We start from the raw sequence: 12764 nt of genomic DNA, 5'->3' as shown, positions 1-12764 counted from the left end.
CCTCGGGCCGGGGCATTAACCCTTTATTATTTTTTATCGGCCGGTATAAGTCTTACGGCCGGTATTATGCCAATGCATGTTAGATATTTCTGGTTACGGTGCGAGTCCGTGAGAAGACGCGGGTAAAGTTACGGTCTCACGTTGTAAAAGAATTGAATGAAAATGGTCTGGGGAGACGACACAGCACGAAAACAACTTTTTAAGCAAAGTTTCAGAGATACGTATGAAGCCCTTAAAGGCGGAGAAATATTTCAGCAGATTTTAAGATCTATTAAAGGCATCGGAAACATACATTTGGCATTTACGGAAGATTTCAGCGTTTGTAAATCTAACTTAATCTGTTGTGTTTCTTTACGTGAATTTTACATGTATTTTAGTATGCCGAAGAGACAACTTAAATGTCTCAAAAATATTTTCTGTCAAAACGGACAAATACCGTTTCTCTAGATCTGTTACAAAATACATGTTAACCGGCTAAGTCAAATGTAATAAGCCTTTGTCTGGTGTGAGATAAAACATTGCGTTTTATAACAGTCAAAACTGAAAATTATTGCGCTTTCTGGTACAAAATGTTATGTTTATACCTCAGCAAATACAAATACAATACAATACAAAGTCAAATACAATAATCTTCTGTGTTTTTCAGCTATTCCGAAAGCATTTGACGTATTCAAACTTTCTGTGCGCAAGGTTTAATTCGAACAGGGGAGAACCTCTCACGGTTAGCTTATATGCGCTATTTTACGTTATATGAGATGTTGCGTATACCATGGTCAATATTGACCGAAGGATGCCATATATATAATTTATTTCGAAACGTCATTTACGCAAAGAAGGGAAGACCTCCCCCGTTAATATATTTGCTAAGCCGTATATGAAATGTTGCGTATTTCATTTGAACATACGACATGTTTAATATTTGAATCCGCGCAGTTTAAGCGAACTAGGGGAGACCTCCCCCGTTTAGCTTATATGTTGCCAAAACGTATATGAAATGTTGCGTATTTCTTTTGAACATACGACATGTTTAATATTTGAATCCGCACAGTTTAAGCGAACTAGGGGAGACCTCCCCCGTTTAGCTTATATGCTGCCAAAACGTATATGAAATGTTGGGTATTTCTGTAAAACATTCAAGTTTAATCTTTGAATCCGCGCAGTTTAAGCGAACTAGGGGAGCTTATATGTTGCCAAAACGTATATGAAATGTTGCGTATTTCTGTAAAACATACATGTTTAATATTTGAATCCGCACAGTTTAAGCGAACTAGGGGAGACCTCCCCCGTTTAGCTTATATGCTGCCAAAACGTATATGAAATGTTGCGTATTTCTGTTGAACATACGACATGTTTAATCTTTGGATCCGCGCAGTTTAAGCGAACTAGGGGAGACCTACCTTGTTTAGCTTATATGTTGCCAAGACGTATATGAAATGTTGCGTATTTCTGTAAAACATACGACATATTTAATATTTGAATCCGCGCAGTTTAAGCGAACTAGGGGAGACCTCCCCCGTTTAGCTTTTATGTTGTCAAAACGTATATGAAATGTTGCGTATTTCTGTAAAACATACAAGTTTAATCTTTGAATCCGCGCAGTTTAAGCGAACTAGGGGAGACCTCCCCCGTTTAGCTTTTATGTTGTCAAGACGTATATGAAATGTTGCGTATTTCTGTAAAACATACAACAAGTTAAATCTTTGAATCCGCGCAGTTTAAACGAACTAGGGGAGACCCCCCCCGTTTAGCTTATATGCTGCCAAAACGTATATGAAATGTTGCGTATTTTTGTTGAACATACGACATGTTTAATCTTTGAATCCGCGCAGTTTAAGCGAACTAGGGGAGACCTCCCCCGTTTAGCTTTTATGTTGTCAAGACGTATATGAAATGTTGCGTATTTCTGTAAAACATACAACAAGTTTAATCTTTGAATCCGCGCAGTTTAAGCGAACTAGGGGAGACCTCCCCCATTTAGCTTATCTGCTGCCAAAGCGTATATGAAATGTTGCGTATTTCTGTAAAACATACGACATATTTAATCTTTGAATTCGCGCAGTTTAAGCGAACTAGGGGAGACCTCCCCCGTTTAGCTTCCATGTTGCCAAGACGTATATGAAATGTTGCGTATTTCTGTTGAACATACGACATGTTTAATCTTTGAATCCGCGTAGCTTAACCCTCATCCGACCGTTACATTTTTACGACGAATCTGACCGTATGGGGTCATTTTTGACCCCATTTTGTTTTGCTCATAGACACATTTCTGCTGGCTTATTTTGTCATTTCTATGTATTTACTGTTTCACTAACCTATGAAAAATATTTTGACAAGTTTCGGTGTCAATAGTTATTACTCATTATCATAATTTATGCAGAAAATGAGGAAAAACCTCATTTGCTCTGAAAATCTACCATACTCAACTGACTTAAACAATGTTTTGTTTAATCAATTTCTAAACAATAATTGTGATGATGCAATAACACTGATAGCATAATAATGTTATTTAACAAGAAAAAATACAATATTTGTGAAAAGTAACGAATTTATTACTTAATTATGCACCATATTCCGCCATCTAAACACATACATACAATAACCTTGTCAATTTTCCCGCAAAGATCTTTCTTGTAGGTTCCTTCTGCACATTCTGTCCATATATTGTTTTTTAATTAATTGGAAACATTTTCACTTTCATTAGCATAGGTAATTAGTTCGTATTATCATAATTTATGCAGAATGTCGAAAAACCGTGTTTTACACTAAAATACTAAATTTCTTTCAAAATATTCGGTGTTTACTCATCTAAGCAACTATAACCTGTTACTGTAATAGCAATAATGAGGAATGCCTGTCATTTTATTGAAATATCTTGATATTGATGTAATTAATGATTCATTATTGGCTGGGGTCATTTTTGACCCCACCGAACAAGACACAAACTTTCAAGTATAGCTTATACAATAATGGGCAAAACTCGGCGAAAAATTGGTAGATGTTGTAAGACATGTATACAAACAAATTCATGGAAGGAATTTTTTCTCTGATGAAAAATGTTGCTATGGCAGATTAAAAGATACGCCTGGGGTCAAAAATGACCCCATACGGTCGGATGAGGGTTAAGCAAATTTGGGGGTACTACCCCCGTTTTATCTATTAGCTAATACCGTCTCAAAGGTTTTATGAAACGGTGCCTTTTTCTGCTGAACATACGGCATGTTTGAAGCGCAGTTTATGCGAACAGGAGGAGACCCTTTCCTTTTTATTTTATACCGCATATATGTTCTGAAATTCCAGGGTCTAAATCAGGGTGAGGTTTTCTTTGTGGCATGTTGACACTCGAGCTAAGAGACGGTAGAAATCCCGACTACTGCTATGAATATCTCCGCGACTCAACCTCTGCTTGAAGAATAAGGATGTAGTAGGTATACCGTTTTGTGCAGTGAGTTGTGTTTTCTCTATAAAACGGCAAGCAGTTCTTACTACAGGTAAATGTACGAAATATGTTTATTTCTTTATCTACAAGCAAGCGTCGAGAAAGAACAGTTTGTGCACACAGGCGGTGTCTTCTCGTGTTGCTCGTGTTTGTTTGGGCAGGCAAGATGTAAATTTATTCAGCGTTATTTCGTACTCGCCATGGGGCGCACGCCTCCGTCCGTCCAAGGAGGTTGAACTTCCTTGGTCCGTCTGTGGCACAGCTGTGTCATGTGATAGGAAGTATCCAATGGCAGAAAAGAGTGGGGGGGTTCAAATTTACGGGCCATACGTACGACAAGGAGCGGTTATTTTCCAGGCGTTCATTTTTGAAGAGAAGTATTGAAGAAAGTTTGGGCCTGCTCTAGCCCGCAAGTTGTGGCCGCGACACCGCTTTTACCGCCTAGGACCCCCGGTGACGGAATTTGACTCAAAGATACGAGGTGGCTATCATTCTGTACAAGCTGTTGTTGTTGGAAATCGACACAGAATGGAAATCACGGCCCTTGCACCATCCGGATTAATAGAAGCCGACACTGCAAGCTGAACATGTTTCGCGTTCACAGAATCCAGGACCATCCAACAACACGAGTCATATCGGCCACTACTCTAGGATACTCTAGATCTTACCGGATTCTTATTCCTGTGGTGACCAGATGGAACTGTACATGACTGTGTCCTCTTTTTAACTTACGCCGAGACGCTTCACCCGACTCTGGAAATGGGACTGTGGACTGCTGCACGGAATTGCGCAACCGTTGTGATTGTTTCAACTGCCGACTACATCAGAATGAAAGGCCACAAATACCTAGTAGGCTGTAGGTTTTTTTACTTTTCCATGTAATATTTTCTCGTAATTCAATAAAATTTTAAAGTTTCATCCATTGTATTTTCTTGCTTTGAAATGTGCTAATGATTATTCTCCTAAAATGGCACTTATCCACACCTTAATGTACACGTATATGAGACGTACAGAGGGAACTTTAAACATGTCTTAAGGGTGTTTTGGTACGTATTTATGACAACTTTAAGCTGCTAAAAAGAAAAATATAGACACATTATATCCTCTTAATTCACACGTATATGAGACGTAAATAGGCTTTAGATCAAATAAACGTGAAGTTTAAACATGTCTTAAGGGCGTTTTAATAAGTATTTATGGCAAATTTAAGCTGCTGAAAAGGCACCTAAACACACGTTATAATCCACTTAATGAACACGTATATGAGACGTAAAGAGGTTTTAGATCAAATAAACGTGAAGTTTAAACATATCTTAAGGGCGTTTTAATAGATATTTATGGCAACTTTAAACTGCTGAAAAGGCACCTAAACACACGTTATAATACTCTTAATGTACACGTATATGAGACGTAAATAGGCTTTAGATCAAATATACGTGAAGTTTAAACATGTCTTAAGGGCGTTTTAATAGATATTTATGGCAACTTTAAACTGCTGAAAAGGCACCTAAACACACGTTATAATCCTCTTAATGTACACGTATATGAGACGTAAATAGGCTTTAGATCAAATATACGTGAAGTTTAAACATGTCTTAAGGGCGTTTTAATAGATATTTATGGCAACTTTAAGCTGCTGAAAAGGCACTAAAACACACGTTATAATCCACTTAATGCAATTGTATATGAGACGTAAAGAGGCTTTAGATCAAATAAACGTGAACTTTAAACAAGTTTTAAGGGGGTTTTAAAAATCATTTACGACATCTTTAAGCTGCTGAAAGACAACGGGAAAACCGGAAAATAAGGACTAACACGGACCTACAGAAAGACCACTTAAAGGCAATATTTACGTACTCGTATAAGTGGTGTATAGATCCGTAAAGGAGGAAAATACGTCAACATTACGCATGGTTTCAGCATCCTTAAATACCGTTTTTCGTGCCGTGCGAACAAAGGTGTGTCCAACACAGGTGAAAATAATTACTGGTCTGTGATTGGTCAAGCAATCAGTCATCCCTCAGGCATCATTGGTCCTGGTCGTGTGCTGTAATCAATTTCATTATTTCAGATAGCCAATCGAAGAAGTGCATTCTTTTGACCAATGACACCACGGGGTATTTTTAGACTAGACAGTGTCGCGTCACTCGTCTGCCAGCTGTCTGAGTTGACGGGCTTATAATATAAACCTCGCAGCTTACCAGTACAGAACAACATCACGGCCGCGCGGTGACGGAGTCCTTTGTCCTTTCAGCATCCTACCTTTTAACAGGTTAGTTTGGTCGTTCTTCACAGAGTGTCTTTATGTGTGTTTATACGCGTGCGTTTTGTATAACTTATTATCAGTACAATGTTAGTTCAAAAATCGATAGCTGCGCTTACATGCAATGCATACCTGTGCCTTATATATTGCCTTAATCGTTTCTTGACGTTAATCTGTCTTGCAATTGAACTAATTGTTATTTCACTTCTTTTCTTCCAGGATCTTATTGGTGCCATCAAGTCCGGATTAACTGCAGCTGCAATGTTCCTGGTGGGACTTATTCTGGTGAGAGTTTGTCCGATGCCATCTCCACGGCTAGCTGTACGGTGACGTCCAGACAGATCCTTCCCTGTGTAAAAGCCCCGCCAGAGGACCTGAAACTAAGATAAGTTCTTGTGTGTCTTATGGGGTGTAAAATGGAAACATGTCGCAGAATTGGGCTGGGACTAACTTCTCGTCGGCATGATAAGAAGGAAATGATTTGTGCGGCCTTTTGTGCCTTATAAACTACAACAAAGCAAGAAGCCTTCACGGCTTCAGGAAGGGTCTGTCCTGTGAGAGCCAGCTGGTGCTAACCCTCCAAGACCTGGCCAAGAACATAGACCAGAACAAACAGGTCGATGCCGCGGTGCTTGACTTTGGCAAAACATTCGATACCGTGCCTCACGAACGTCTGCTGAGCAATCTCGAGCACTATGGTATTTCTGGCCTCCTTCAGTCTTGGCTTAGGGCTTTCCTTACGGAGAGAACCCAGAGGGTTGTCTTTGGCGGTGAAACATCTAAAGCCGTCAAGGTCACCTCTATCTGGAGTTCCGCAGGGTATTGTGTTAGGCCCTCTACTCTTCCTGCTCTATATCAACGACCTACCCGATTCCGTAGACATGTTCGACTATTTGCTGACGATTGCTTGATTTATCGAACTATCAGCAAGCCTTCTGATGCTTTAGGTCTGCAGTCTGACCTCGATGCGCTAACAGAATGGCAAATGCAGCATGGCTTATGTCGTTCAACCCCACTAAATGTCACATCCTCCATATCACCCGTAAGAAGCACCCCGTCTTAACTCAGTACTCCCTCTGCGGAGAAGCCCTCACCGGTGTTAAGTCCCACCCCTATCTTGGAGCACAACTGTCCGATGAATTGCGGTGGGACACCCATATCAACTAATAATAACTAATTTCGCTTTGTTGCTTCCATGGCCAGGACCTTATTGGTGCCATCAAGGTGACGTCCAGAAAGAGCGGTGCTCGAGTTTACGCCCTGCCAAGGGACCTGAAACTAAGTTAAGTACTTTAATACGTGTCTTCTCCGTTGAAAATATATCGCAGGGATGGGCTGAGACTAACTTTTCATCGACATGATAGGAAGTAAATTATTAGTTGTGATGATTCGTTAAATGAACTCTTAGTTGGAGGTAAGGTACTTTAGTGTGCTCTGTTGACATTCCGAGCGATGTTGTCGGGAAGGGTTTATATTAGAACATTTTGTAAATGGAGGCTCCTTTGCATTCAGGGCTTCAGTCCGTTACTGTGGTGTACAGGCCTGGTGTGTGGCTGGTTTGGTTTCTGTGACTGTGTCGATGGCCGGGATGGCATTCGGTCAATTATTTCAAATTCTGTTCTTTACAAAACTGGGTTTTCCCTGGTTCACCATCTGTCGTCATTTCCGTTTTATGTCATGGTCAGTGGTTGTCGGGGACCTAGACTATTACATAATCTGCCTCGTGTTGTTTTCTTGGGTCCCGAACCAAGAGAACGGCACAGGCCAGAAAGAAAGACAGGTGGCTGAAGAGCCTATTTAATATTACTAGTTTAGTCGTTTAGAAAAAAAAAACTCGGCGTCGACATAGTCACAGAAACTTAATCAGCTATGCATTGGGCTTGTATATCACAGAAGCAGACTGAAGCAATGAGAGCAGAAGTGGCCATTGCTTTCGAAAATTAAAGCAAAACAAAGGCAGCATTATGCCATAAGCAGCATTACTTAGGATTTCATCAAAGCACACACAACACCCTGCCACCAAACAAGAGATAATGATTCCTCTCGCTATTTCTATGTTAAAACTAGAGCTGAAATTACAATGACAAAACAAATGAACTTCCTGCCATGCCAATGCACGTAGCTGAGCTTTCTTTTAGGTATAGTGTTAGATATAGTCTTATATTTCTGAGTTAGGTTTAATTTCTGTCTCGTCTTTTCTCCCGAGGATTATCACACCGTAAGAAGAAATATCTGGACGCGGAAAGGGAGGCGAGGACTGACGAAGGAAGGTGCCGAACGTGAGCGAATGGGCTTCGCAGTCTTCTATGACAAGGTATCGTACTGTATTGTGTGAAAGCACACATGTTTTAACTATTGGACAACAGTCTTTGTCAATGAATAAATTTTTCATTCCATTTGTGTTTGCAGACTAGTTTAAGTTTACATTTTCAATTTCAGTTTATGTATACCTGGGCTGTTTGTCAGGTGTCACTGTATACTAGTAGTACCTAGTAGTATTTGGGGTGTCGAGTTTCTAGGTACTTGCCCTGAGCCTTTTGGGTTTGTGGCAGCGGTGGTATGGCAGCTTATGCATATGTCTTTTTATCAAATTTGCTAGAAGTGTCTGGGCTTGGTAAGCGAGGAAAGAAAGGCACAGGGAAATGGAGGTTTCAAAGTGTCGCCGTTACTGCAAGTGCTTTCGTGACGACGTCCGGTGCATCACCAGCCAGGGCACGCCTGATTCGACATAGACAAGGTATTGTGCTGTATTGTGTACAGTTCCTATTTGCCATTGGGCAAGCGTTGAACCATTTGTGTTTGTTACAGCGGTATTGACGTAGCGAGCAGCTGATGCATGTCTCTTTCTTTTACTGATATCACAGCAATGTCTGAACGTTACGGGTACCGTCACCGAAGGCGCTTCACAACATCCGGGAAGACGGTGGTCCTGGCGGAAGGCGTCTTAGTGTCTTCCCTCGTAGCTGGATTTCAGAAGCTTCTTGAGATGAAATTCCATAACTGGATGTACGTATGTAAATCAGCTCTGCAAACCAGACATTTGAGAATGTATTGTAATGTGCTGTGTGAAATCAAAATGTCGGCTTATAGCATTTGCCATATTAGTAGCATTGTATATTGTTTAGGCAGTCTGTATTGACTGACGTAGTAGCAATTGAATTAGCATTCGAGATGCCTTAATTATACATCGCTTTCCCATTTGCCACTGGACAGGCATTGAGTGGTGTTGAGACAAATGATGCATGTCGTTTTCTTCTCCTATTTGTTAGAAATGTCTGGACGCCATAAGGAAGGCAAGGTCAAGCGTCACCGTCACTGACATGACAATATCGTGCTTCGTGACAACACCACGTGCATCACCAAGGAGGTGGACTGTCGTTTCCCATATAATAAGTTGTTTGTGTTGAACAATATTGTCTGAATGCAGTAGCAAAGCAATATTTGTTATTTTTTTAACATTACACTGAACCAAGGAGATTCAATCAAACCTCCTTGATTAAACCTGTGTTTGAGAATATATAAAGTTTATTGCAAATTCTTGCCCTTGGGCTAATTGCAGGTAACATAAAAGATTCAAACAGTGTAAAAAACAATATCACAAGTGTCTGCTCTGGTCTAAAGCTAGTCTGATGTCCTTGTAACTTGGCGAATGTAAGCTTGGTTTCAGTAGGGCGTTAAGGCATTTTGTAAATGGAGGCTCCTTTTGCCCTCATAGCTAAAGCCCGTTTCTGTGGTGTACAAGCTTGGCGTGTGGCTGATTTTATTTCATGTGACTCTGTCGATGGCCGGAATTGTATTCGGTCAGTTACTGTTAATTCTGTTCTTTATAAACAGGGTCTTCCCTGGTTCACCATCTGTTGTAATTTCTGTTTTATGTCATGGTCAGTGGTTGTCGGGGACCTAGACCATTACATAATCTGCCTCGTGTTGTTTTCTTGGGTCCCGAACCAAGAGAACGGCACAGGCCAGAAAGGAAGGCAGGTGGTTGAAAGGCCTTCTTTTATTTTAGTATTTTAGTCCTTTTAGAAATGCTAGAGTTCGTGGTATCGTGGTTCGCAGTCACAGAAACCGAATCAATGCAAACAGAATGCAAAGTGTACAATTGTTCAGTTATCATATATATCACGATAGTAGATACTTGTACATATAGTTACGCCTACTTACCTTATGTGTTAGGTATAGTTTTCCCATATTTTTGAGTGAAGATCTCGTCTTTTTTTGTAAAGAGGCTTGGAGATGTAGTGCTGTTTAGGCGCCTTTTGTTAGCAGCCTCTGTTTTTCAGTGTATTTGTTTGATGCCCTTCCAGTACAGGGGTGGCTGACACTGGATTGTTTTGTGTGTTTCACTTATTTTCATTGTCGCAGAAAAGTGGTCTACATGTTAGAATTTAGTAAATGTCAACATTGTCCGTTTATTGTGTAGAGGTTGTAGCCCTTTAAATCAGTTGTTTGGAAATTTCCCTAGTAACTGAGGCTAAGGCTGGCGCTGGCGCTGACACTAACACAAGACAAACACATACACACATACACACTAACAGACTAACCCCACCAAACACACACATTTTTCACGGACACTAATAATCAGCGCAAATGCCTTAGCCTTAGACTGAAAAAAAATCTATGATTCTTCAAGTACAAGGCTCCACGCTACCTCTATACCATGTACTGACAATGTCAATATTTACTGATTTTTAGCTCTTTTATCCACTATGTCCTAGAGTGAGGGTAAGTTCATTTTTGATTCTAGAGTATCTTCATTTGTTATGAGGTTTATATATTATACACTTTGCATTTCTCTATTTTGCTAATAAACAAATATGTTGAAATCGGATGATTGTGTAGTGCATGTGTTTATTTTACAGTAGAATTAAAACAAAATGGCTTGGTTCTCTCTTCTCACACCCTCAACCAGGCCTTACCTCCCAGTACCATCAACGTTATGTGAAATGGTTGCCCCCATGGTTAATACATTAATGTACTGCATATATTTAATCATTTTGCATGCAGCTGCTTTGTACAATATACTGTATAATTCAAAACTTTTTTTCTTTAATTGAAAGCGGCCGAAAATTGATGTGCGCGCGGATGTCATCCACGGCCACAGTATAATCAAATCAACATGGCCTAGCGTGAGGCAAAATTACATCATGCACATCTGTGCATTTATAGTAGAAAGTCTTACGGCCGGTATTATGCCAATGCATGTTACATACATGGTCATACTCTTAACGAGTTGTAGCATTAGCAAAGTTCAGCTTCCATTGCTATCTACACTCAGCACAAAAAGTTTGGAATATCAACTTTGGTATATCATATTTCCATTATTTATGCATCAATTTCAATGTAAAGAAGCTCCATCTTAAGATTGGAATTCCGTTTTTCCCATTTTGAAATGTGCTAATATTTTCAATATAAAAGCACTTGGTGCAAAGTCTTTACATGTGATTGACAAGTATGATGCACAGTTGTGAAATATGATAATAACTTTCATGAATATTCATTTTGAAAATTTTCTTCCTGCAGGAATTCCTGCAGGAATTCCTGCAGGAAGCGTTTTTCCTGCAGGAATTCCTGCAGGAAGCATTTTTCCTGCAGGAATGCTGCAGGCATTCCTGCAGAAATTCCTGCAGGAGAAAGGTAAATTCCTGCAGGAAGAATGTTTCCTGCAGGAATTTCTGCAGGAATGGCCTTATAATTCATATCTAAATCAATGACACTAAGATATGAGTGCTACACACCGGCAAAAAAGTATGCAACAAACGTTTTAGTAGTAGTTTCTCCTATTCATGCAACTTTTTCAACATATACATTTACATTTTGTACTACAGTTAAATGTAGAGTATAATCACACCCCGCGCAACATTTCTACCCCCAGTTCAACCTGTATGACCTCACAAGCGCCATGTTCTTGTTGACTGTCGACGCATCAAAAGCCAGCCAATTTCTCAACAGTTATCATATATAATATCAATGTCACTAAATCCTTCAAAATTATGAGGTAGTCTGGCAACATTTTGGAAGCACGACGTGTGCCCGACTCGGGGTGGTCGTGGTCGCAAGTTTGAGTTTAATCCGATTAAATGTGAACGCATTTTTTTAATCCAACAGAAAGCTTTAATCGGATTCCTCATTTAACTCACTTGTATTTTTTCATTTGAATGGGGTCCAAGTTGCCCATGACATGTTCAACAGTTGTGCCGACAGAGCCATTACGGCTGTTCACACATGGGTGTTTTCATCAAATGAAAACTGCTCTATTCGAATGCTCCTTCCATGCATGCAATGATATCTTGTAAATGCAGTACCAAGTTGAACGTGGCAAAGAATGAAAGCTCCTTGGTCAGCAACTTGAGATTTGTTTGATCTGGTTGGTCATATTTTGACCATCATAAGATTAACACTTGAATTTTTGTTCCAGAGAATATTTCATAAAGTTTAAAATTGGGCCTAAGAAAGCCAGGGGCTTGCTTCCTCTTGTTGAAAATTCAAGTAAGTATGCGCTATTGTAATGCGGGTTCAAAGTAAGGTCAGCTATTGTTCTATAGATATGCAAAGGATGCTGGTGTCCAATTATCAATTATCAAAGGACTAATTATTCCCCAGGTCCAAACATCCTGGCTACCTGTAGTGCTGAGGACCTAAGGCCTTCAGAAAGAATCCTGGAACTTGGGGGTACACTATTACAAGAAATTACAGACTGAAGAATTACAGAATTTCAGAAACCTAAGTTCACTTTTACACTAATCTATTTAAATATGAAATGGTTAAACCTAAAGGGTAAATCAAGGTTGTCTTTGTCAATTTAAAGGTAAACTATGAATAATTTTTCTTGAAGTTTTGTGAAAATTTGATGGTAATTGTGGACTCCACTTATAATAAGGTAATAAATAGACTGCTCAAACCAAGGAGGTTTAATATAGGCATCATGGAATGAAGTCAGCACCTCTGTGCCTAATTTCCTAATCAGCTGTGCCTTGCTCATTTTGCCCCTCAAGCTAGGATACATAACAACTGCTCGCTTAAACACTGCTCGCTATCAGACCCCCTTCTGTCAGTAATGACCAT

At 39.8% G+C, this 12764-nt stretch overlaps 1 long non-coding RNA gene across 1 annotated transcript; it reads left to right on the top strand.

Moving 5' to 3' along the window:
- Positions 1–5434: 5434 nt before the first annotated feature.
- On the top strand, positions 5435–10530 carry LOC118407998. The gene is made up of 5 exons (XR_004830231.1): positions 5435–5708; positions 5919–8013; positions 8299–8436; positions 8564–8705; positions 8969–10530. It is a non-coding gene; the product is annotated as an uncharacterized LOC118407998 (long non-coding RNA).
- Positions 10531–12764: the final 2234 nt, after the last annotated feature.

Source organism: Branchiostoma floridae, unplaced genomic scaffold (genome assembly GCF_000003815.2).
Source record: "Branchiostoma floridae strain S238N-H82 unplaced genomic scaffold, Bfl_VNyyK Sc7u5tJ_1519, whole genome shotgun sequence".
In the NCBI taxonomy this organism is placed as follows: domain Eukaryota; kingdom Metazoa; phylum Chordata; class Leptocardii; order Amphioxiformes; family Branchiostomatidae; genus Branchiostoma; species Branchiostoma floridae.
Note: the sequence above shows the minus strand (reverse complement) of the source record. Positions and strands in the feature narration are given on the sequence as shown.